This window comes from Pan paniscus, chromosome 13 (genome assembly GCF_029289425.2).
Source record: "Pan paniscus chromosome 13, NHGRI_mPanPan1-v2.0_pri, whole genome shotgun sequence".
Taxonomy (NCBI): Eukaryota; Metazoa; Chordata; class Mammalia; order Primates; family Hominidae; genus Pan; species Pan paniscus.
Genome location: NC_073262.2, coordinates 144808288 through 144835564, shown reverse-complemented (window position 1 = coordinate 144835564; position 27277 = coordinate 144808288). Strand labels below are relative to the sequence as shown.

The window sequence follows — 27277 nt, the reverse complement described above, 5'->3', positions numbered from 1 at the left end:
TTTTTTGAGACAGAGTCTCGCTCTGTCGACCAGGCTGGAGTGCAGTGTCACGATCTCAGCTCACTGCAAGCTCCGCCTCCCGGGTTCACACCATTCTCCTGCCTCAGCCACCTAAGTAGCGGAGACTACAAGCGCCCGCCACCATGCCAGGCTAATTTTTTTGTATTTTTAGTAGAGACGGGGTTTCACTGTGTTAACCAGGATGGTCTTGATCTCCTGACCTCGTGATCCGCCCGCCTTGGCCTCCCAAAGTGCTGGGATTACAGGCGTGAGCCACCTCACCCGGCCGATTTCTGATTTTATTATTCTTCCTTCAAGAGAAGAACATTTCAGGGCAGGACAGAAGCCCAGCGAATTGAGTGTCAATAACTTTGCATTTGAGACAAAGAAGACATCGACTGAACTGCTTCAGATTCAATTACATCTTTTCTTTAAAAAAATGACTTTAATTATGAATAACTTTAAACATTCATATAAATTAAGAAAATTATATAATAGATACATGACTCCACCACTAAGACTAAGTAAATTGTTATTATAGCATTGTTTCAGATCCTTATATTAACAAATAAATGAGGAAGAAAGAATAGAAAGAAAGAAAACCTTTCTATAATGCTCAGACCTCATTCTTCCTCTTTCTACCCCTTCACTAATGCCTTCAGAGGGACCCTTATCCAAATACTAGTTTGTACCAATTTGTATTTTCTCATGTTTGTTTTCTAATTGTTTTTATTGTGGTAAATAGTATTAAGGCTATTCACAAGGTTGTACAACAGATCTTTAGAGCTTTTTTTAATCTCAAAAACCAGAAACTATATCCATTAAACACTTGTTCTCCTTCCTTCCTCCCTCCCCCCAGCTCTCAGCAAGCACCTTTCTACATTTGTTTCCATGATATTGACTACCTTAAATAATTCATATGAGTTGAGTCCTACAATGGTTGTACTTTCCTGACTGGCTTATTTAGCTTAGCATGATGTCCTTGAGGTTAATCCATTGTCTTAGTCAGTTCAGGCTGCTATAACACATTACACACTGAGTGTCTTAAACAGCCATTTATTTATCTTAGTTCTGAAGGGTGGGAAGTGTAAGCTCAAGGTGCCAGCAGAAGTGGTGTCTGGCCCACTTCCTGGTTTGCTGACGGCCATTTTCTCCTTGTATCCTCAAATGGTAGAGAATAGGGAGAGAAAAAGCAAGCTCTCTCCTGTCTTTTTATAAAGGCATTGATTCCATCCATGAAAGCTTTACTCTCCTGACCTAATTATCCCACATACAAATACCATCACGTTGGGGGTTGGAATGTCAACATATAAATTTTGGGAAAATATGTTCAGTCCACAGCATCTATGTGGTAGCATGTGATAGGATTTCCTTCCCCCTTAAGGCTGCATGATATTCCATTGTACGTATATACCACATTTTCTTTATCCAATCATCTGTTAATAGACATTTGGGTTCCTCCACCTCTTAGCTATTGTGAATAATGTAGCAATGAACAAGGGGAGGCAAAAATCTCAAGATTCTGCTTGAATTATTTTGGATATGTATCTGAAAGTAGCATTGCTACATCATAGGATAATTCTATTTTTAATTTTTTGAGGAATGGTCATACTGCTTTCCATAATGGCTAAACCACTTTACAGTCCCACCAAGAATGCACAAGAATTTTGATCTTTCTATAGTCTCACTAATGCTATTTTTTATTATTTGGATAGTGGCCATCCTAATGGGTATGAGGTGATGTCTCATTGTGGTTTTGATTTCCATTTTCCTTATTTGATCATGTTGAGCATGTTTTCATATGCTTGTTGGACACTGGCATATCTTTTTGTTCTCATCAACCCCAAATCTGACACCCTATTCCTGTCAGCACTTAGATCAGCAATTACAGTATCATGCAGACTAGTTTTACTGCTCTAAAAATCCTCCATCTATGCATCCCACCCTCTCCCCTAAACAATGGCAAACACTAACGTTTTTACTACCTCCATAGTTTCGCTTTTTTCCAGAATGTGATATTGTCAGAATCATAGGATATGTAGCCTTTTCATACTGGCTTCTTCTGCTTAGTAACAGGCAGGTAAATTTCCTTCATATCTCAGCTTGACAGCTCATTTATTTAGCATTGAATAATATTTTTCTCTGGATGTGATCCAGTTTATTACCTATGTATCTACTGAAGGACATCCTGGTTGCTTCCATGTTTTAGCAATTGTGAATAAAGCTGCTATAAACACCTATCTGTATCTAGGTTTTTTGTGTGAATATACTCATTTGGGTAAATACTAAAGCACTTGATTGCTGGATGACATGGTAAGACTATGTTTAATTCTAGAAGAAAATATCAAACCTTTTTCAAAGTGGCTATATAACTTGGTATTTCTACCAGCAATGAACATGAATTCCTGTTGCTCCACATCCTTGCATTTCACATTTGACATTTTAATTTGTATTTTCCCAATTATGGAAATTATGAAAATTATTGAGATTGTAAAAATTATCTAATATTTACATCAAGAAATATTTTGGGTGGGAGTGTAAATTAGTTTAACCGTTGTGGAAGACAGTGTGGTGATTCCTCAAGGATTTAGAACCAGAAATACCATTTGACCCAGGAATCCCATTACTGGATATATACCCAAAGGATTATAAATTATTCTACTATAAAGATACATGCACACATATGTTTATTGCAGCACTATTTACAATAGCAAACATTTGGAACCAACCCAAATGTCCATCAATGATAGAGTGGATAAAGAAAATGTGGCACATATACACCATGGAATACTATGCAGCCATAAAAAAGAATGAGTTCATGTCCTTTGCAGGGACTTGGATGAAGCTGGAAACCATCATTCTCAGCAAACTAACACAGGAACGGAAAACCAAACACCACATGTTCTCACTCACAGTGGGAGTTGAACAACAAGAACACATGGACACAAGGAGAGGAATATTACACACCGGAGCCTGTGGTGGGTGGAGGGCAAGGGGAGGGATAGCATTAGGACAAATACCGAATGCATGCGCGGCTTAAAACCTAGATGAACGGTTGATGGGTGCAGCAAACCACCATGGCACATGTATACCTATGTAACAAACCTGCACGTTCTACACATGTATCCCAGAACTTAAAATATAATAAAAATAAATAAAAGATAAAATTTAAGATGAAATATTTTTAAATACATACTTTTAAAGGGCCACTTTGGTATTTTGCTCTGGCTTATAACTGATGGTTCATATCTCCTATTCTTTTTCCAATTGGATTATAGTTTTCTTATTTACAGGTTTATATTCCACATACTCCATTCTAATCCTCTTATTTATCTGTATGACAAATATATTCTCCTAGTCTGTGAAATGTCTTTTTGTTTTGTATGGTGTCCTTCAAACTAAAAAAAAATTTAATGACCTTTAATTTATCAATCACTTCTTCTATGATTAATGCCTTAAAGTTTCTCTAATTTTTTTCTCTAATATTCGAGCTGTTTCTATAACTTTTAAATTTTGATAGTTGTGGTTTGCACATTTAAGTCTTTACTTTAGACTTTATTGTATATTATCTATGATTATAATCTAATTTATATATATAGCCAGTTTTGATCGATTAGTCTATTGAGCAGCACAAACTTTTCTCACTTATTTACATTTTATTATGAAATGTATAAATTTTTATTACACATGAATAAAAATGAGTAAAATATATGCCTGCTTTAAAGAATAAAAGATATGAACCTACCAGTTTATGAAATGTCAATCTCCTGATAGTTTTGAAGCCTCCAGTGTCTATCTTGCTGATTCTAACCCCTCATTGCTCATCTCTCAAGGTGAGTAGTATACTGAATTATTTTTCATTTATTTGCTTTTATGATTTTTTTCATTTGCAGGTGCACCAAATATCCTCTCACAGTTTCTATTTCATTAGGTTGTTATGTGATTAAATGAGTTAACTTTTTTATTTTTTTGAGACAGAATCTCGCTCTGTTGCCCAGGATGGAGTGCAGTGGTGACATCTCGGCTCACTGCAACCTCCACCTCCCGGGTTCAAGTGATTCTCCTGCCTCAGCCTCCCAAGTAGCTGGGACTACAGGCGTGTGCCACCACACCTGGCTAGTTTTTTTGTGTTTTTGGTAGAGACGGGGTTTCACCGTGTTAGCCAGGATGGTCTCGATCTCTGACCTCGTGATCTGCCCGCCTCGGCCTCCCAAAGTGCTGGGATTACAGGCATGAGCCACTGTAGCCGGCCTAACATTTTAAAATTCTAATAATAGTGACAGAATATAGTAAACATCAGGGAGGTCCTTTTTAAATAAAATGGTATTTGGGTTTTTAACTTTAGATGAATGGAAGCTTTCTCTGTATCAGCAACAGAGATTATAATGATTAGAGATTTTAACCAATGCCCTGTGGTATTTTCCTCAAGATAGTACTTTAATTCATTAGTGTTAATGTGTATATTGTAATTCAGTAATTCTGAATGCTGTCTAGTGTTTTATTATATGAAAATATATTGTAGTTAGCCATTCTACCGTTAATGATTTTGGGGTTGATTCTTCTAAGGTATTGTTTTCTCATTTTGCACATTTCTCCTTATATATCTAGAAATGGAATTGCTTGGTTATGGGGTATGTACAATTTCAACCTTAGGTGATAATGCCAAACCAGTTTCCAAAGTAATTCTATACTTCCCAGCAGTATATAAACATTCAACATACAATATGTACTTGCCATTCATTCGTATATTTAGGTTTATCCATGTGTTTGCCATTTTTCATCACATCCCTGGTTGAGCTCATTTTGTGTCTTTCTGAGATTCACATTTACATAGTTTATTTGTCTGAACTGCAGAATCTGGTGCAGTGAAATAATATTATTTTTTTGTGTGTGTGTGTGTGTGTGTGTTATCTTTGAATGCCATCTTAACCCTCTTTCCTGAAAAAGTTTTGCTTTGCTTTAGGCTAACAATTAATAGTTTTTAGAACTCTGAAAATTATATCTGTCCTCTGACTTCTGTTCTTGCTGTTAAGAAGTCAGTCATCAGCCTAATTGTGCTTCTTTTGCAATTCACTCACTTCTGGCTCTCCTCTCCCCTTTCTCTCTATCTTGTCCATCCCATATGCTCTTACTCCCTAACTCTGGCATTTACTTTGTCTTTCTGTTCTATTTCTCAATACTCTCTCTTTTTTTCTCTCACCTGGAGATTTCCCCTTTTTAAGCTCAGCTTGACATTTAAATCAATGCACGTTATGTTATAGTTGACATTTCTAGGAATAAATAGTGTCACAGTTTTTAGGTCATCTGGTCTTCCATACTACTAAAATCAGCAGTCTGTTGTGTGTGTGTGTGTGTGTATGTGTGAGAGAGAGAGAGAGAGAAGAGAGAGAGACAGTCTCACTGTCGCCCAGGCTGGAGTGCAGTGGCGCGATCTCGAATCACTGCAAATTCTGCCTCCCAGTTCAATCGATTCTTGTGCCTCAGCCTCCTGAGTAGCGGGATTACAGGCACCTACCACCATGCCCATCTAATTTTTTGTATTTTCAGTAGAGACCGGGTTTCACCGCATTGGCCAGGCTGGTCTCAAACTCCTGACCTCAGGTGATCCACTCGCCTCGGCCTCCCAAAGTCCTGAGATTACAGGCATGAGCCACCACACTCAGCAAAACCAGCAGTCTGAACTGCATCTTTAGTTCTGATTTCAACTTAACTAGAGAATAATCATTAGAGAGAAATCATGGACATGAGTTGGATGACTTGAAAGAGAGACCGATGAGTTCATACTGAGGAAAAGTAGAGACAATTCATTTTTATCTTAAAAAGGTTTCAGAGAATAAGTAAAAGGACAACTACTCTAAGCAAAAACATAGTAAGAGTTCATAATTCTTAGTCCTATTCTCATTACTTCCTTATTACTCCACCAGAATGAGGAAATTTTACAAACCAAGTAAGTCCAATGTCTTGCATTGAAGAGAAGAGCACTAAAAGAGCTAAATGAGAAAAGCGTTTCTTCTTCTGGAGTTGAACTTTGCAATTGGTGGTGGTTGTAACTGGGAAGATGGAGTTGCAGCTGATTTCACAGATTCTGTGATGTGGAAGTAAAATAGAATCCAGAAACATGGTCAGGCCAGTTCTTCATGTGTGACTGAGGCATGACAAGTACTGCAAGATTCCTGATGGACTCTCTGGTCCTCACACATTGTTTAGACTTTCCTCTAAGGGATATGAGGTCAACTCATTTAACTTTGCAAATACTTAGAAGAGTATTTTCTAAAGTATCACACTCTTAACTCAGGTGATGCTAGAAATGACTATACAGTATATAGAAAGAGAGAGCAAGAGAGCGAGAGAGCGCATGAGAACTCCTGTCTCATCCTCTTTTTGTAAGAGCACTAATCCCATTATGAGAACCTCATCCTCATGACCTAATCTACTCCAAATTACCTCTCAAAGGCCCCACTTCCAAATACCATCTCAATGGGGATTAAGGTTTCAAGATATGAATTGTGGAGTGGGGCAAATATTCAACTTATTACAAAGCTTATAGGGTTTTGTTGGCCTATAATTGCTTAGAATAAGGCTAAAGTTGGTAGCAATGATAGATTTAAGTCTCTTTAAACAAAGAACATTAAAATCTTTGCAGATGAAACAAAAATTGAAAAGATGAAATGCATATGACTGAAGTTTGCACTCACTAAGAAGCAGAGATTAGTCTGGTTTGATCTGATCTTCTTCCACATCTCTGAGCCACAGGGCAACCAAACTACCTGCACATCTGTCATGTGGAAGATTTCATAAGTAGATGTCTCAGGCTCCAAATGGACTCAGTGATCTAACTCCTCGCTCTGTAACTTCACTGTAACAAATATGACAAACTTCAGGCTACATTAATATATTCTCTCTGGTAAAATAGATTTTCCAACTTGTTTTATACTAGACTTCCCTCCCTACAGCCATTCCCACACTGATAATTAAGCAAATAAAAACAACATTTTAACATCTCTAGTCTTTGATAAATTATTACCAACTTTAGACATATGATTACTGAATGAATTGCTTGACTAATATGAATCATTGTACTTTATATCTATCTGTAGCTAACAACGCATGTTTTCCCTGTGACTTTTTGAGTTAAGAAATATATTTAATATAAAAATGTAAAAGCGTATTTGAAGCTTAAACAATCTCTTTAGAAAATTTAAAATGTTTAAATATCTATAGCTTTTGGGGAATGTCATACATTTCTTCTATTTCACTTAGTACAATAAATTGGAGTTATACTCACAAGCTGAAAGAACTATGTTTAGTATGATTTTATGGAAGTGTCTGTGTTAGATATACTTTCCAGGTGAAAAGGTTTTCTATGCAGTGCTTTTTTTTTTCTGTCTCCGGTAGCCAATCAGCAATTTTTGAAATACTTCTGCTTTATAACAAAGATTCAATGACATTTTCCTTCTTTACAGGCATTCTACTATATTTGAATGTGACTACAAATGACTGAAGTAGCAGATGGAAAATTTCCAAGCTGTGAACTAACCATTTAGACAACCTTCTCCATGTTTAACATTTAGCATTTCTCTCAATTAAGAGAGAATGTGAAACAATGTAAAAGTTTTAACTTTAAAATAAGTTAAGCGAATAATTTGTTCAATTTTATTTTCTAAGAACACAATAAAACTGTTAATTGAACATATCGCAGACTTTGGCCAAATTTTTTTCCCTATATATATCCTAAATCAATTTACAGACTACACCAAAGAAGCTAAAACCAGAATATTTAAGATTGCAATCACCAAGGCTCAAATTTCTTTATTTTTCCCCTGAAATCTTACTTTAAACTGCAAAACTTTCCAATAATCTGGTATTTTCTTCTGAGTCTACACCTCCTTTAGAAAAATACAAAAGAAAGGCATATTTCAAAACACAGTGCTTTCATGTAATTTATTATTCGGAGACAAATATAATGAACACGCCAAACAGCGTATTAGAAGATGAAAAGCTGCAGGTGATATCTTAAAAGTAAAGCCAATAGTATTTACCCTGTTCCCCTTGCTTTTTGATCCACACTGAAACAAACATTCATCTCTGCAGAATAAAGGAAGACTTAAACAACATTTGTAAATATAGCTGGTGAGACATTGAAGCTAACGAGAAGGGATGTCAAAAATGTAATCAACCCAGTTCAACAACGACAAAACAACACATTTAATGCGTGAGGGATGGGGGAGGACATCATAAAAATTATGTTAAGCGTCCTTAAAATAGTCATCATATTTTATCAATTTGAAGGCATCATCAATTGTACAATGTGCCACTGCTTTATTTCCTGGGGAAAACAAAATACTAATAATAATGTAAACATGGATATTCATATAATACTTAAATTGTAATAACTAATAATTTTAGTAACTAACAATTCTAATGTGCAGGCTGAAATCTGAAAATTTAAAAGAGAATAAAGAGCACATAAATTATATTTCAATTTGCAGACAGTATTTTGTGATGTAGTCAGTGTTTTATTTTTCTAAATAAACTAGCTATCTCACCATCAATCCTTGGTGCAAGAAAGAAAATTCCTGTCATATATGTTCAGCTGAAGAAAATATAATTCTGGCCTTTCTAATGAAGGACAGAAAGAATAATGAAAAGCAAATACTTCCTTTGAGATACACACTTTTTAATATTAATGTCTCAGAGCAATTCTTAATCTAAACTGAAGATCTGATTCAAGATATAAGGAAATATCTTTAACTTTGTCATCATTCCTCACCGTGGTCTCCTCAGGTAATAGACAACATCATTTTACAGCTATGCAAAGAACTGTAGAAATGTATTACATGGCTAAGTTCCTACTAGAAATGTAATTAATTTTGCCTAATGGATTAGATTAAAAATAAGAATTTATTCACATATTGCATATCCATTAACAAATTACTGATGCTATAGTTATTTTTAATAACATTTATCTTTTAGTGCTTAGAGTTATAAGTGATTTACATATTATCATTACAGTACTAGTGTGTATTCTGTATTCTGAATTTAGAATTATTTTTAAATATTATAAATATAAAAAGATGTAAATTGTGAAATTAAAAACATAAATGTTGGGGTGGGAAGACGTGTAGGATTTTTGTATGGAATTAAAATAAAGTTTTTATCAGCTTAAAATGAATTGTTGTAACTATAAGCTGGTTTTTGTAAGCCTTACTTAAACACATAGCAAAAACCTATAGTAAATACACAAAAGGTAAAGAGAAAGCAATCAAAGCATACCACTACAGAAAAATCATCAAATCACAATGGAAGATAGCAAGAGAGAAAGGAACAAAAGATCTACGAAACAGCTAGGAAGGAATTTTTTAAATGGCAATAGTAAGTCCTTACCTATTAATAATTACTTTAAATGTAAGTGAATTACATTCTACAACAAAAAGACATAGAATGTCTTAACAGATTAAAAAAAATATATATCCAATAGTGTGCTGCGTACAAGAGTCTCACTTCCACTTTGAGGACACAGATATATTAAAACTGAAAGAACAAAAAACACATTTCATGCAAATGCAAACCAGAAAAGAGCACAGGAAGCTAGACTTACGTAAGACAAAATATACTTTAAGCAAAAAATGGTAAAAAGAGACAAAAAGTCATTATATAAATATATAGCAATTAATCAAGAGGATATAATAATTATAAATATATGTACTCAATATGAGAGAACCCAAATGTATAGCAAATATTAATAAATCTGAGGGGAGAAAGAGACAGCAAAACAATAATAGTAAAGGACTTCAATATCCCACTTCCAACAATGGATAGATCATATAGACAGAAAATCAATTAAGAAACATTGAACTTAAATGATACTTTAGAGGAAATTGACCTAACAGTCATATACAAAACATTTCATTCAACAGCAGCAGAATACACCTTCTCAAGAGCACACAGAACATTCCCCAGGATAGATAATATGTTAGTCCACAAAACAAGCATTAACAAATTAGGAAGTTTGAAGTCATATCCAGCATCTTTTCTAACCACAATGGTATGAAACTAGAAATCACTGACAGGAGAAAACTTGGAAAATTCACAAACATGGCAATTAAAACAACACACTCCTTAAAAACCAGTAGGTCAAAGAAGAAATCAAAATGAAATAAAAAATCTGAGATAAATGAAAATGGAAACACAACATACCACAACTTATGGGATTCAGCAATAGCAGTTCTAAGAGGAAAGTTTATAGTACTGAATACCTAAAAAGTAAAAAAAATTCAGAAATAAAAAAACTCAAATAAGAAATCTATCTTTATACCTCAAGGAACTTGAAAAAGAACAAACTAAGCTCCAAGTTAATAGAAAGAAGGAACTAATAAAGATCAGAGCAAAAATAATTACAATGAAGAAAAAAATAAAAAGATCAATGAAACTGAAAATTAATTTTTTGAAAAGATAAAATTAACAACCATTTAGATAAGAAAAACAGAAGACCCAAATAAATAAAATCAGAAACAGACATTACAACTGAAACCACAGAAATACAAAGGATCATACGAGACTGCTATGAACAATTATACTCCAAGAAATTGAATAGCATTAAAGAAATGGATAAATTCCTACAAACATACAGCCTACCAAGATGGAATCAACAAGAAATAAAAAAATCTAAACAGGTGAATTATGAGTAATGAGATTGAATAATTAACCAAAAATCTCCCACCAAAGAAAAGTCCAGGGCCTTATGGATTCACTGCTAAATTCCACCAAACATTTAAAGAATTCAAACCAATCCTTATCAAACTCCTCCAAAAACTGAAGAGGAAGAAACACTTTCAAACTCATTTTTTGAGATCAGCCTGGGCTGGGCGTGGTGGCTCACGCCTGTAATCCAGCACTTTGAGAGGCCGAGGCAGGCGGATAACGAGGCCAGGAGATCGAGACCATCCTGGCTAACACAGTGAAACCCCGGATCTATGAAAAGTACAAAAAATTAGCTGGGCATGGTGGTGGGCGCCTGTACTCCCAGCTACTTGGGAGGGTGAGGCTGGAGAACGGCGTGAACCTGGGAGGCGGAGCTTGCAGTGAGCCGAGATCATGCCACTGCACTCTAGCCTGGGCGACAGAGCAAGACTCCGTCTCAAAAAAAAAAAAAAAAAAAAAGAAAAAGTAAAAAAAAAAAATTCAGCCTGATTCCAAGCCAGAAAAGGAGACTACAAGGAAAGAAAATTGCAGGCCAATATGACTGATGAATATAGATGCAAATCCTCAACAAAATACTAGCAAGCTGATTTCAATAACAGTGTAAAAGGATCATATATTATGACCAAGTGGAATTTATCCCTGGGACATAAAGGTGGTTCAACATATGAAAATTTATAAATGTGATACATTACATTAACAGAATGAAGGCTTAAAATCTTATGATCACGTCAAAAAATGTAGAAAAGGCATTTGACAATATTTAACATCCTTTCATGATAAAAACTCCAAACAAATTAGGAATAGAAGAAATGCTCCTTAATACAGTAACAGTCTTAAAACTTTTAACAAGTATTGGGAGGATGTGGGTAAAAGCGAACCCCTGTACAAGCCCAAAGTTAACATCACACTCAATGGTAAAAAGTTAAAAGCTTTTCCTCTAAGATCCTCAAATCTTTGTCTCTAAGACAAAAATTCGTAGAGAACTACAAAAGATTCCAAATAGCTAAAGCAATTTTGAACAAGAAGAAAAAAACTGATGGCATCATACTTCCCGATTTCAAATTATATTACAATGCTGTAGTAATCACAACATCATGGTACTTGCATAAAAGCAGAAACATGGACCAATGGAGCATAATAGAAAGCACAGAAATAAGCCCACACATATAAAGTCAAGTAATCAATAAAAAAAGTGACAAGAATATGCAATGGGAAAAAGTAATCTCTTCAATAAGTGGTGTTAAAGAAATGGATATCTACATGCAAAGCAAAATGAAATTGGGCTCTTATCTTACATCATGTACAAAAATCACAACAAGAGAAAGTATTTCCAAACCATATAACCAATAAGGAGTTAATATCAAACTACGTAAGAAACTTATACAACTCAACAGCAAAAACAAACAAAACAAAAAACAACAACAAATAATCCAATTTTAAGAGGGGCAAAATACCTGAATAGACATTTTTTTCCAAAGAAGACATAGACAACAGGTATATGAAAAGGCACTCATTATCAGTAATGATCAGGAAAATGCAAATCAAAACTACAATGAGATATTGACTCTCATCTGTTAGGATGTCTATTATCAAAAGTTAAAAGATAGCTAGTGTTGGTGAAGATGTGGAGAAAGGGGAACACTTATACCCGTTGGTAGGAATGTAAATTGATACAGCCATTATGAAAAACAGTATGGAGGTTGCTCAAAAAATTTAAAATGTAACTATCCACATGATCCAGCAATCCCAGTTCTGGGTGTATATCCAGGGGCAATAAAATCACTATTTCAAAGAGACATCTGGACTCCAATGAACTCCCATGTTCATTGCAGCATGATTCACAATAGCCACAATAGGGAAACAACTTACATGTATGGAGATAGATGAATGGATAAAGAAAATCTAATATATATGTACATTGGAACATTATGCAGCTTTAAAAAAATCAAGAAATCCTGTCTTTATGAAATTAGAATAATGCCATGTCCATTACACTAAGTGAAATAAGACAGACACAGAAAGCAAATACTGCATGATTGCACATGTAAGAGGAATCTAAAAGTTGAACTCACAGAACAGAGTAGAGAGGTAGTTAGCAGAGGTCGAGGGATGAAAGAAATGGAGATATGTTGTTAAGATGGTACAAATTTTCAGTTATCCGAAGAATAAGTTCTGGTGACTATAGTCAGCAGCAAGATATTGTACAGCTGAATATTGCTGAGAGTAGATCTTAAGTGCTTTTTTTTTTTTTTTGAGACAGACTCTTGCTCTGTCGCGCAGGCTGGAGTGCAGTAGCATGATCTTGGCTCACTGCAACTTCCACCTCCCAGTTTCAAGCAATTCTCCTGCCTCAGCCTCCTAAGTAGCTGGGATTACAAGTGTGTGCCACCATGCCCAGCTAACTTTTGTATTTTTAGTATAGACCACGTTTCACCATGTTGACCAGGCTGGTGTTGAACTCCTGACCTCAGGTGATCTGCCCACCTCGGCTTCCCTAAGTGCTAGGATTACAAGCATGAGCCACTGGGCCCAGTCAAGTTCTCTTACCACACACACACAGAGGATGGGTAACTATATGAGGTTAGAGATGTGTCAATTACTAATAGTTTGATTGTGGTAACCCTAACCCTAACCCTAACCCTAACAACCCTAACCCTAACCCTGACCCTGACCCTGACCCTGACCCTGACCCTGACCCTGACCCGACGCCGACCCCGACCCTGACCCCTGACCCCGACCCCGACCCCGACCCCGACCCCGACCCCGACCCTGACCCCGACCCTGACCCTGACCCTCTAACCCTGACCCTGACCCTGACCCTGACCCTGACCCTGACCCTAACAACCCTAACCCTGACCCTGACCCTGACCCTGACCCTGACCCTGACCCTTAACCCTGACCCTGACCCTGACCCTGACCCTGACCCTTAACCCTGACCCTGACCCTGACCCTTGACCCTGACCCTGACCCTGACCCTGACCCTGACCCTGACCCTTGACCCTGACCCTTGACCCTGACCCTCACCCTCACCCTCACCCTCACCCTCACCCTCACCCTCACCGTCACCCTCACCCTGACCCTGACCCTGACCCTGACCCTAACCCTAACCCTAGTGAGCCTAGACCACACATTGCACTCCAGCCTGGGTGACAGAGCATGACTCTGTCTCAAAAAAAAAGAAAAGAAAAGGAAAAAAAGACAGAGAAAAGAAAGCCAACAAGACACCATTAGGCAAACCATTGTCAGTTTATGGGAGTTTGGGAAGGAAAGTAGAGAAAGGAGAAGAAAGTTTATTTAAAGAATGGCTGAAAACTGCCTAAATCATGGGAAAGATTTAGACATCTAAATCCATGAAGCTTAAAGATTCCTAAAGAGGTTCAAACCAAATAGATACTCACCAAGTCACAATATAATCAAATAGTCAAAAGTTAAAGAAACTTTGCAGGTCAGGACAGAATCAAATACTACATTCAAAGTGCTGAAAGAAAAAAAACTGCCAGCAACTAATACTATGTCTGACAAAGCTGTCCTTCAGAAAGAAAAAACAAATAACGTGCTTCCTCGACAAACAAAGCTGAGGGCATTCAGGACCACTAGGTCTACCTTAAAAAAATACTTAACAGAGTTTTTCAAGTAAAAATGAATGAAGTTGGGAGCAGTGGCTCATGCCTGTAATCCCATTTTGGGAGGCTGAGGTGGGTGGATCACCTGAGGTCGGGAGGTCAAGACCAGCCTGGCCAACATGGCAAAACCCCACCTCCAGTAAAAATACAAAAAATTAGCCAGGTATGAAGGCCACTGAGATCGTGCCACTGCACTCCAGCCTGGGTGACAAGAGTCAAACTACATTTCAAAAACAAAAAAACAAACAAAAAAAACAAAACTTGAGGCCTGGCCTTCTGCTCCTCTCCAACCCCCCCTTCTCTGGGCCCAAGCCACCTTGGCTGAGGAGGGGGCGAGGTGTGAGCCCCTGCCAGGAACCCCCCGCCCGGACCAAGTACTCGGCCCCCAGGCCTGCGTTCAGTGAGGCCTCCCGTGGCGTCAGCATGTTCGTGTGGAGGAATGTGGAAGGTCACTCTGTGGCCCTGTTCCCCTGGTACTCCATCCCCTTCCTCACCCCTCCCTGCAGCCACACGAGGCCCAGCAACCTGCCAGTCACTCAGTGGCCTCCAACCAGAGAAAACAACCTGCCAAGTTGGCAGCTGTTGCTCATGAGCATCCACCAGGTGGGACAGGGAGTGTTGACCCTGGGCGGCCCCCTGGAGCCACCTGCCCTGAAAGCCCAGGGCCCGCAACCCCACACACTTTGGGGGTGGTGGAACCTGGTAAAAGCTCACCTCCCACCATGGAGGAGGAGCCCTGGGCCCCTCAGGGGAGTCCCTGCTGGACAGTGAGACAGAGAATGACCATGATGATGCTTTCCTCTCCATCATGTCTCCTGACACCCAGTTGCCTCTACCACTCAGATGATGTCAGGCCCAGTCCCTCAGTGCCCTGCGCAAGGAACAGGACTCATCTTCTGAGAAGGATGGACGCAGCCCCAACAAATGGGACAAGGACCACATCCGGTGGCCCATGAGTGGCGGTCATGATCTTCAGCAAGCGGCACCAGGCCCTGGCAGGGCGCACCAGGGTCACTCCAACCAGGATATCCGGACCGTCAGCCAGATGCTGAGTGAGCGGTGGTACACCCTGGGGCCCAATGAGACGCAGAAATACCACGACCTGGCCTTCCAGGTGAAGGTGGCCCACTTGCAACAAGGACCGAAAGAAGTCCAGCTCAGAGGCCAAGCCCACAAGCCAGGGGCTAGCAGGAGTGTAACAAGGGCTCGTGGGAGCGGAGCATATCAGAGACGGGCACTGCCACTGCCCCTGGGGTGTCCTCTGAACTCCTGTCAGTTGCAACCTAAACACTCCAGAGCTCGGATACCAAGGAGCAGCTTCTGTGGGGCAGAACGGCTGCACACAGTCAGGGAACCTGGCTCAGCCTGGCCCAAGCCTTCTCCCACAGGGGGGTACACAGCCTGGACGGCAGGGAAATAGACCGTCAGGCACTACAGGAACTGACACAGGTGGTGTGTGGCACTGCATCATACTCTGGCCCAAAGCCTTCTACTCAGTATGGAGCTCCAGGCCACTTTGCAGCCCCTGGTGAGGGAGGTGACCAGTGGGCAGCCCTGCTGCTGCCCACTTGAGATGCTCATTCCCAGCAGATGGCCAGTGAGGACATGGCGAGTGACGAGGAGCACACGGTCATCCATGAGGAGGAGGGGGTGATGATGTCATGGCTGATGATGGCTTTAGCACCACTGACACTGATCTCAAGTTCAAGGAGTGGGTGACTGACTTGAGAGTGGGGACAACTCTGGGGAGGAGCCAGAGGGCAACAAGGGCTTTGGTGGGAAGGTACTTGCACCTGTCATTCCTTCCTCCTTTACTCCTGCCGCCCCTTGCTGGATCCTGAGCCCCCAGGGTCCCCCGCTCCACCTGCAGCTTTTGGCAAAGTCTATGGTCCCACCCTGTCCTCCCCCTACACATACTCGGATGCTTCCTCCTCAACCTTGGCACCCACCTCCTTCTTACTGGGCCCAGGATCCTTCAAAGCCCAGGAGTATGGTCAAGGCAGCAGAGCGGGCCCCCTATGGCCCCTACCCCTGGGGATGGGGACCCACGGACGCCTTCCAAGGCGACCTGTTTCCTCCCAATGGATCCTGCCACCTTCTGGGGCAAGAGACCTGAAAGTGTGGGCGACCTGGAGCTACCAGGCTCCTCAGTCATCAGGGTCCCTCCCAACACTAAGGCTCTCCTAGGCAGGAGCTGGGCTGAGCCACCCGGGGGGCAGAGGGGGGCTGGACTCAGGTGAGTATGGGGGTGGGGGCTCCTGCACTTCGACACAGGCAGCGGGAGGGTTTTCTCCACATTCCCTCTGCACTCCCAACTTCAGCTATACTTTTTAAGAAAGTGATTCACCCTGCCTTTGCCCCCTTCCCCAGAACAGAACACGTTGATCATGGGCGATATTTTTCATTGTGCCAAAAAGTTGCCATGACCGTCATTAAACCTGTTTAACACCAAATAATCAGTAAAATAAAATTAAAAATTCGGGCTTGGTGCAGAAACTCACCCCAAATAAATCACCTACCAAAATATTTACATAATGGTGGAAATATTCCAAAATTCAATATTTTGGGATTTATACACAAAAGATAAACAAATTAGAGGCCAAGAGGCTGCCGGAAGGGAAAAACGGGGCCTGGGAAGGCCGTTGTGAGGAATGAGCTGGGCCTAAAGAGGCCGCTGGCAGGCGGGAGCTGGGCCTGCCGAAGCGGCCGAGAGGCAGGAGCTTTGGACTCGGGAGGCCGCAATGAGGCAAGGGCTAGCTGGGCATGGAGAGTCCGCTGTGAGTCCGCTGTGAGTCCAGGCCCATGCAGGCCTTCGAGAGGCAGGAGGCCGGGCCTGCAAAGGCCCACTGGAGGTCAAGTTCTGGGCCTGAAGAGGCCACCAAAAGTCAAAAGCGGGGCCTGGGAAGGCCGCCAAGAGCCATGAGCTGGTCTGGGCTGAAAGAGGCCACTGGGAGGCAGGAGGAGCTGGGCCTGGAGAGGCTGACTCGAGGAAGTTTTGCACCTGGAGAGGCCGCCGAGAGGACGGAGCTGGGCCCGGGAAGGCCGACTTGCTGCTCTTCCAGGCCCAATTCCAGGCCGACTTGACGACGACTTGGGCCTGCAGAGGCCGCCGGGAGGCCGGAGCTGGGCCTGGAGAGGCCGACTTCAGGACGATTTGGGCCTGCAGAGGCCGCCGGGAGGCCCAAGCTGGGCCCACCGACCTTGCCATCGGAGGGCAGGAGCTGAGCCTGGAGAGGCCACCGTGAGGCCTGAGCTGGGCCTGGGGAGCTTGGCTTCGGGAAGTGGTGGGCCTACCAGGGCCGCTGGGAGCTGGGCAGGAACTGAGTCCAAAGACGTTGTTGGGAGGCCAGAGTCAGGCCTGGAGACACAGCCGGGAGGAAGAGCTGGGCCCGGAGAGGACGCCGGGAGGCTGCAAGTGGCTCTGGAGAGGCCGATTTGAGGAGGCCCGGCCTCAGCCTCCCACATGGCGGCCTCTGCAGGCACAGCTGTTTCTCTTGGCTGCATCTCCCACCTCCCAGGAAACAAGCTTTTTTGGCTCAGTTCCCGCCTGCGTTTGTAGACACCGAAGTTTCGGCAACCAAGCTCTTCAGACCCACATCCCGCCTCCCAGTACCTGAACAGTCCCAGCTCCGGCTGGAGAACAGAGTCTGTAGGCCCCGCTGTTGCCTCAGAGGGGTGTCTCCAGGCCCAGCTCTCGCCCCACCGCGACCTCCCAGGCCCAAGTCCCTGCCTGCCTCCCAGAAGCCCACGTGCGACCCTGCTCCTCCCTCACGGTGGCCTGTTGAGGCAGGGGCTCACGCTGACCTCTCTCAGCGTGGGAGGGGCCGGTGTGAGGCAAGGGCTCACACTGACCTCTCTCAACATGGGAGGGGCCGGTGTGAGGCAAGGGGCTCACGCTGACCTCTCTCAGCGTGGGAGGGGCCGGTGTGAGGCAAGGGCTCACGCTGACCTCTCTCAGCGTGGGAGGGGCCGGTGTGAGGCAAGGGGCTCACGCTGACCTCTCTCAGCGTGGGAGGGGCCGGTGTGAGGCAAGGGCTCACGCTGACCTCTCTCAGCATGGGAGGGGCCGGTGTGAGGCAAGGGGCTCACGCTGACCTCTCTCAGCGTGGGAGGGGCCGGTGTGAGGCAAGGGCTCACGCTGACCTCTCTCAGCATGGGAGGGGCCGGTGTGAGGCAAGGGCTCACGCTGACCTCTCTCAGCGTGGGAGGGGCCGGTGTGAGGCAAGGGCTCACGCTGACCTCTCTCAGCGTGGGAGGGGACGGTGTGAGGCATGGGGCTCACTCTGACTTCTCTCAGCGTGGGAGGGGCCGGTGTGAGGCAAGGGCTCACGCTGACCTCTCTCAGCATGGGAGGGGCCGGTGTGAGGCAAGGGCTCACGACCTCTCTCAGCGTGGGAGGGGCCGGTGTGAGGCAAGGGGCTCAGGCTGACCTCTGTCAGCGAGGGAGGGGCCGGTGTGAGGCAAGGGGCTCAGGCTGACCTCTGTCAGCGAGGGAGGGGCCGGTGTGAGGCAAGGGGCTCAGGCTGACCTCTGTCAGCAAGGGAGGGGACGGTGTGAGGCAAGGGGCTCACGCTGACCTCTCTCAGCGTGGGAGGGGCCGGTGTGAGGCAAGGGCTCACGCTGACCTCTCTCAGCGTGGGAGGGGCCGGTGTGAGGCATGGGGCTCACTCTGACCTCTCTCAGCGTGGGAGGGGCCGGTGTGAGGCAAGGGCTCACGCTGACCTCTCTCACCATGGGAGGGGGCGGTGTGAGGCATGGGGCTCACTCTGACCTCTCTCAGCGTGGGAGGGTCCGGTGTGAGGCATGGGGCTCACTCTGACCTCTCTCGGCGTGGGAGGGGCCGGTGTGAGGCAAGGGCTCACGCTGACCTCTCTCAGCGTGGGAGGGGCCGGTGTGAGGCAAGGGCTCACGCTGACCTCTCTCAGCGTGGGAGGGGCCGGTGTGAGGCATGGGGCTCACTCTGACTTCTCTCAGCGTGGGAGGGGCCGGTGTGAGGCAAGGGCTCACGCTGACCTCTCTCAGCGTGGGAGGGGCCGGTGTGAGGCAAGGGCTCAGGCTGACGTCTCTCAGCGTGGGAGGGGCCGGTGTGAGGCAAGGGGCTCACTCTGACCTCTCTCAGCATGGGAGGGGCCGGTGTGAGGCAAGGGCTCACGACCTCTCTCAGCGTGGGAGGGGCCGGTGTGAGGCAAGGGGCTAATGCTGACCTCTCTCAGCGTGGGAGGGGCCGGTGTGAGGCAAGGGCTCACTCTGACCTCTCTCAGCGTGGGAGGGGCCGGTGTGAGGCAAGGGCTCACTCTGACCTCTCTCAGCATGGGAGGGGCCGGTGTGAGGCATGGGGCTCACTCTGACCTCTCTCAGCGTGGGAGGGGCCGGTGTGAGGCAAGGGGCTCACGCTGACCTCTCTCAGCGTGGGAGGGGCCGGAGTGAGGCATGGGGCTCACTCTGACCTCTCTCAGTGTGGGAGGGGCCAGTGTGAGGCAAGGGCTCACGCTGACCTCTCTCAGCGTGGGAGGGGCCGGTGTGAGGCAGGGGCTCATGCCTCTGGGCAGGGTGCCAGAGGCATGGGCATCAACAGGCCACCGTGAGGGAGGAGCTGGGCCGCACGCGGGCTGCTGGGAAGCAGGCAGGGAGTTGGCCCTGAGAGGCCGCCGTGGGGTCAAGAGCTGGGCCTGGAGAGGCCCCTGGGAGGCAAGAGCGGGGACCTGCATAGGCTGTTCTCCAACCATTGCTGGGCCCGTACAGGCCACCGGGCGGCAGGAATTAGGCCCGAAGAACTTGGCTGGAGAAAGTTCGGGGCCCACAAAGGCGGTTGGGAGCTGGGCCGGAGTTGAGCCAAAAGAGCTTGCTTACTTGCTGGGAGGCACGGCCGGGAGATGCCAACTTCAGGACAACCTGGGCCTGCAGAGGTCGCCGGGAGGCCCAAGCTTGGCGTGGAGGAGCCCACCGACCGGAGACCATTTGGGGCCTGCAGGTGCCATCGGAGGGCAGGAGCTCATCCTGGAGAGGCCACCGTGAGGCCTGACCTGGGCCTGGGGAGCTTGGCTTGAGGAAGCTGTGGGCTGTGGATATTGGATATATCCAATATCCAATGGAGCTGTGCCTGTGGAGGCTGTTGTGAGGCAGTAGCCTCATCTGCGGAGACTGCCGTGACGTAGGGTATGGGCCTAAATAGGCCATTGTGAGTCATGAGCTTGGTCTGTAGAGGCTGACTGGAGAAAGTTCTGGGCCTGGAGAGGCTGCCGGGAGGTAGGAGCTGGGCCAAAAGATTTAAGCACATTTACATTTATTAGGGACTTTATTTCCATTATTACAATATATAATAATATATTTAATATATTAATATATTTAACATATTAATATATATAATTATATATATTTATTATACATCCAATACATAATAAAATAATTATAGAACTCACCATAATGTCAAATCAGTGGGCGTGTTAAGCTTGTTTTCCTGAAACTGGATGGTCCCACCTGAGCGTGATGGGAGAAAGTGACAGATCAATAGGTATTAGATTCTCATAAGGACAGCGCAACCTAGATCCCTCACATGCACGGTTCACAACAGGGTGCGTTCTCCTATGAGAATCTAATGCTGCTGCTCATCTGAGAAGGCGGAGCTCAGGCGGGAATGTGAGCAAAGGGGAGTGGCTGTAAATACAGACGAAGCTTCCCTCACTCCCTCACTCGACACCACTCACCTCCTGCTGTGTGGCTCCCTACGGCTCCATGGCTCAGGGGTTGGGGACCCCTGCTCAAGTGCATCCAAAGCGACCCTTCCCAAAACAGTCTTCACAGTGGTCAAGGGCAGCAACCACTTAGCTCCCAAGGCATGTGCCTCAGCTGGCATTTCATCACAATCAACAGTAAGAGGTAGCTTGAGTCACTGTGAGGTCACCTACTGGAAATCACCAGCATCCCATTTCCCACTGGCAAAGAGCTCAGCACTGCCCCCTGGGAAACCAAACCTATGCCCAAATCCCACCTGTGTGGGTTTACCTCCTGGGACCCTTCCTAGCATATTAGTCAGAGTCCAATCAGGAAGCATAAACCACTCAAAAGTTTAAAGTGGTAAAATTTAATATGGAGAATTATTCATTATAACAGGTGAACAGCATAATGAGAGATTGGCTAGCACAAAGTAAAGAGAACTCTAGAGAATATGGGACTAGCCCAGGCCAGGCATGGTGGCTCATGCCTGAAATTCCAGCCATTTGAGAAGCTAATGCAGGAGGATTGCTTAAGGCCAGGAGCTAGAGACCGGTCTGGACAACACAGTGAGACCCTGTCTCTATCCAAAAGAAGAAAAAAGTTAGCTGGGAGTGGTGGTGCACACTTGTAGTCCCAGCTACTCGGAATGCTGAAGTTTGAGCCTGGGAGGTCAAGGCTGCAGTGAGGCATGATTATGCCACTACAGTCCAGCCTGGTGACAGAGCAAGACCCTGTCTCAAAGAACAAAACAACAACAACCATTTACAGACAGAAAAGAAATAGAGCTAATAAGCTGAGGAAAGATGTTGAAATGTGACAAGTAGAGTAACATGAGGTCTTTTGTCTATTTAAAATAATCAAACAAAAAATGACTTACTAAATTATAATACCCTGTGCTGGCAAAGGTGCAGTGAAATGGGCACTTTCTTATACTATGAGGGGTGTTTAAATTGTGTATAAGCCTTCCCGGGTAAAGCCTGTCAATTTTTTAAAATAATGGAGACAGGGTCTCACCATACTGCCATACTGCCTCCTCCAACTCTTGGCCTCAAGCAATCCTCCTCTCTTAGCCTCCCAAAGTGCTAAGATTATAGCTGGGAGGCACCCAAAACCCTGTCGATTTACATCAAGGGTAATGAGAATGTCCATTCACCATGACTCACAGTAATCTTACTTCTGGGGAGACAATTCAATCTAAACAAAAGGTCATCTGGACACACACAGTAAAAATCTGGGAGTAACTGAAGACAGAGTTGTTAAGTGAAATAAGAAACAGTTCTAAGAAATTAAACTATGGTATCAGTAGGCACCTGGTAAAAGGTCAGTTGATGTTAGCTGCTACTTTTTTGTTGTTTTGAGACAGGGTCTCACTCTGTCACCCAGGCTGGAGTGCAGAGGCCTGATCATGACTCACTGCAGTCTCAGCCTCCCTGGGCTCAAGTGATCCTCCCACCTCAGCCTCCCAAGTAGCTGGGACTACAGGAACATGCCACCACACTAGGCTAATTCATGTGTTTTTCTGTAGGGATGGTGACTCCCCCTGCGTTTCCAAGGCCTATCGCAAACTCTTGGCCTCAAGCCATCCTCCTGCCTCAGCCTCCCAAAGTGTTGCGATTACCAGTGTGAGCCACCACACCTGGCCAGCTGCTACTTTTAGCAATATTATTATTATTCCACTCAATTAAAAATTATTATTTTCAAGGCTATGCAACAGTATGTATCCTACAGCGTAATTGTAAAAACATATACAGTCGTCGTCCCTCAGTATACAGAATCAGTTCCAGCCCCCCATCTCTGCATATACCAAAATCCATGCTTACTCACGTTTCGCTGTCACCCCTCTGGAATCCACGTATACGAAAATTCCAAATATTAGTTGGGCATAGTGGCAAGCACCTGTAGTCTCAGCCACGTGGGAGGTTGAGGTGGGAGGATCGCTTCAGCCTGGAAGGTTGAGGCTGCAGTCAGCTGCGATAGCGCTACTACACTCCAGCCTTGGACAACAGAGGGAGACCCTGTCTCAGAAAAAAAATAAATAAATAAAACAGGTTAGAAACTGTAATGAGGTCTGCTGGGCAAAATTCCATATAAGCAAAGTATAAATTAATAAAGCAAATCGTGATAAATTAGTACGATTGACTTTCTGGAGTTTCTGACAATAAAAGTAAGGAAAATGCAGAACACAAAGACAGAGAGTAAAAAGAGAAATTAGGAAAGCATTCTACATGTTGAATAGGAAGACACTGGCCATGTTCATGCAGCGGCAGTATGTCGTGACATGACATACCTTGGAGAGAAGTTAACAGATGAGGAAGTTGATAAAAATCATCAGAGAAGCAAAATACTGGTAGCGACACTCAAGTAAACTACGAAATTTCCATAACTTATGTCAGCTAAGTGGGAATACTGTACAGTGCGTGTTGAAGTTCCTATACAACATTGTTTACCTGCCTTTTGTTTGTTTGTAAGGAATGTATATACTAAAAGTTCTTCTTGCTGTCAAAAGAATATGTGTGAATAAGTCATTTTAACTTATTCTTCTGTTTTTCTTTTATCTTCCTGCCATCATCCCACAGCCTTACTTTAGAAATTTCTTTTTTAGAAAATTGAACAAGTGCTCCTTGTGGTGGCAAATACCTCGAGGATGGGAGGCAGGGGTGGAAGGGTCACTTGAGGCCATTAGTTTGAAACCAGCCTGGCCAACAAAGTGAGACCCCATGTCTACAAAACAATTTAAAAATTACCCAAGTATCATCATGTATACCTACAGTCCCAGCTACCTCAACTTACGGAGAAAGTTCAGGGCCTGGAGAGAAGGCTGGGAGGCAGGAGCTGGGTCTAAAGAGGCCATTGTAACGATGGAGCTGTGCCTGTGGAGGCTGTTGTGAGGCAGTAGCCTCATCTGCGGAGACTGCCCTGATGTAGGGTATGGGCCTAAATAGGCCATTGTGAGTCATGAGCTTGGTCTGTAGAGACTGACTGGAGAAAGTTCTGGGCCTGGAGAGGCTGCCGGGAGGTAGGAGCTGGGCCAAAAGATGTAAGCACATTTACATTTATTAGGCACTTTATGTCCATTATTACACTGTAATATATAATAAAATAATTATAGAACTCACCATAATGTCAAATCAGTGGGCGTGTTAAGCTTGTTTTCCTGAAACTGGATGGTCCCACCTGAGCGTGATGGGAGAAAGTGACAGATCAATAGGTATTAGATTCTCATAAGGACAGCGCAACCTAGATCCCTCACATGCACGGTTCACAACAGGGTGCGTTCTCCTATGAGAATCTAATGCTGCTGCTCATCTGAGAAGGCGGAGCTCAGGCGGGAATGTGAGCAAAGGGGAGTGGCTGTAAATACAGACGAAGCTTCCCTCACTCCCTCACTCGACACCACTCACCTCCTGCTGTGTGGCTCCTTACGACTCCATGGCTCAGGGGTTGGGGACCCCTGCTCAAGTGCATCCAAAGCGACCCTTCCCAAAACAGTCTTCACAGTGGTCAAGGGCAGCAACCACTTAGCTCCCAAGGCATGTGCCTCAGCTGGCATTTTGTCACAATCAACAGTAAGTGGTAGCTTGAGTCACTGTGAGGTCACCTACTGGAAATCACCAGCATCCCATTTCCCACTGGCAAAGAGCTCAGCACTGCCCCCTGGGAAACCAAACCTATGCCCAAATCCCATCTGTGTGGGTTTACCTCCTGGGACCCTTCCTAACATATTAGTCAGAGTCCAATCAGGAAGCATAAATCACTCAAAAGTTTAAAGTGGTAAAATTTAATACGGAGAATTATTCATTATAACAGGTGAACAGCACAATGAGAGATTGGCTAGCACAAAGTAAAGAGAACTCTAGAGAATATGGGACTAGCCCAGGCCAGGCATGGTGGCTCATGCCTGAAATTCCAGCAATTTGAGAAGCTAATGCAGGAAGATTGCTTAAGGCCAGGAGCTAGAGACCGGTCTGGACAACACAGTGAGACCCTGTCTCTATCCAAAAAAAAAAGAAAAAAGTTAGCTAGGAGTGGTGGTGCACACTTGTAGTCCCAGCTACTCGGAATGCTGAAGTTTGAGCCTGGGAGGTCAAGCCTGCCGCGAGGCATGATTATGCCACTACAGTCCAGCCTGGTGACAGAGCAAGACCCTGTCTCAAAGAACAAAACAACAACAACAACCATTTACAGACAGAAAAGAGATAGAGCTAATAAGCTAAGGAAAGATGTTGAAATGTGACAAGTAAAGTAACATGAGGTCTTTTATCTATTTAAAATAATCAAACAAAAAATGACTTACTAAATTATAATACCCTGTGCTGGCAAAGGTGCAGTGAAATGGGCACTTTCTTATACTATGAGGGGTGTTTAAATTGTGTATAAGCCTTCCCGGGTAAAGCCTGTCAATTTTTTAAAATAGTGGAGACAGGGTCTCACCATACTGCCATACTGCCTCCTCCAACTCTTGGCCTCAAGCAATCCTCCTCTCTTGGCCTCCCAAAGTGCTAAGATTATAGCTGGGAGGCACTCAAAACCCTGTCAACTTACATCAAGGGTAATGAGAATGTCCATTCACCATGACTCACAGTAATCTTACTTCTGGGGAGACAATTCAATCTAAACAAAAGGTCATCTGGACACACACAGTAAAAATCTGGGAGTAACTGAAGACAGAGTTGCTAAGTGAAATAAGAAACAGTTCTAAGAAATTAAACTATGGTATCAATAGGCACCTGGTATAAAAGTTCAGTTGATGTTAGCGGCTACTTTTTTGTTGTTTTGAGACAGGGTCTCACTCTGTCACCCAGGCTGGAGTGCAGAGGCCTGATCATGACTCACTGCAGTCTCAGCCTCCCTGGGCTCAAGTGATCCTCCCACCTCAGCCTCCCAAGTAGCTGGGACTACAGGAACATGCCACCACACTAGGCTAATTCATGTGTTTTTCTGTAGGGATGGTGACTCCCCCTGCGTTTCCAAGGCCTATCGCAAACTCTTGGCCTCAAGCCATCCTCCTGCCTCAGCCTCCCAAAGTGTTGCGATTACCAGTGTGAGCCACCACACCTGCCCAGCTGCTACTTTTAGCAATATTATTATTATTATTCCACTCAGTTAAAAATTATTATTTTCAAGGCTATGCAACAGAATGTATCCTACAGCGTAATTGTAAAAACATATACAGTCGTCGTCCCTCAGTATACAGAATTAGTTCCAGCACCCCATCTCTGCATATACCAAAATCCATGCTTACTCACGGTTCGCTGTCACCCCTCTGGAATCCACGTATACGAAAATTCCAAATATTAGTTGGGCATAGTGGCAAGCACCTGTAGTCTCAGCCACGTGGGAGGTTGAGGTAGGAGGATCGCTTCAGCCTGGAAGGTTGAGGCTGCAGTCAGCTGCGATAGCACTACTACACTCCAGCCTTGGACAACAGAGGGAGACCCTGTCTCAGAAAAAAAACAAAATAAAACAGGTTAGAAATTGTAATCTAACCCTAACCCTAACGTCTTAACCCTAACCTTAACCCTAACCCTAACCCTTCCCTAACCCTAAACCTAACACAAAACCCTAACCCTAACCCCTAACTCCTAACCCCTACACTAACCCTAACCCCTAACCCCTAACGCTAACACCAAACCCTAACCCTAACCCTTAACCCAAACCCCAACCCCAACCCGAACCCTAACCCTAACCAAAAACCCTAACCCTAACCCTAAACCATAACCCCTAACCCTAACCCCTAACCCGAACCCAAACCCCAACCCCAACCAGAACCCAAACCCGAAGCCTTAACCCTAACCAATAACCCTAACCTTAAACCTAAACCCTAACCCCTAACCCCTAACCCAAACCCTAACCCTAACCCTAACTCTAACCAATAACCCTAACCCGAACCCTAACCCTAACACCCTAACCCTAACACCCTAACCCTAACCCTAAAACCCTAACCCTAACCTTAAAACCCTAACCCTAACCCTAAAACCCTAACCCCAACCCCAACCCCAACCCGAACCCCACCCCTAACCCTACCCCTAACCCTACCCCTAACCCCTAGCCCTAGCCCTAACCCTAACCCCAACCCCAACCCCTAACCCCAACCCCTAACCCCAACCCCAACCCCTAACCCCAACCCCAACCCCAACCCTAACCTAACCCGAACCCTAACCCTAACCCTAACCATATTACTCATGTAATTTTGGGTGTCATGTGTGCATTAGGAATGCTACATTTGTGTTCCGACGCTG

The 27277-nt window shown here is 44.4% G+C and overlaps 1 long non-coding RNA gene and 2 pseudogenes across 1 annotated transcript; 1 reads left to right on the top strand and 2 right to left on the bottom strand.

Annotated features, from left to right (window-relative positions):
• The first annotated feature begins 13719 nt into the window (after positions 1–13719).
• On the top strand, positions 13720–16579 carry LOC129397326 (protein capicua homolog; annotated as a pseudogene).
• Positions 16580–16850: 271 nt separating this feature from the next.
• On the bottom strand, positions 16851–18164 carry LOC129397327 (putative uncharacterized protein FLJ44672; annotated as a pseudogene).
• A 4190-nt stretch (positions 18165–22354) lies between these two features.
• Positions 22355–26941, bottom strand: LOC129397328 (uncharacterized). Its single transcript, XR_010109568.1, has 4 exons — positions 26281–26941; positions 24155–24212; positions 23829–24061; positions 22355–23053 (listed from the first exon to the last, which is right to left on the bottom strand). It is a non-coding gene; the product is annotated as an uncharacterized LOC129397328 (long non-coding RNA).
• Positions 26942–27277: the final 336 nt, after the last annotated feature.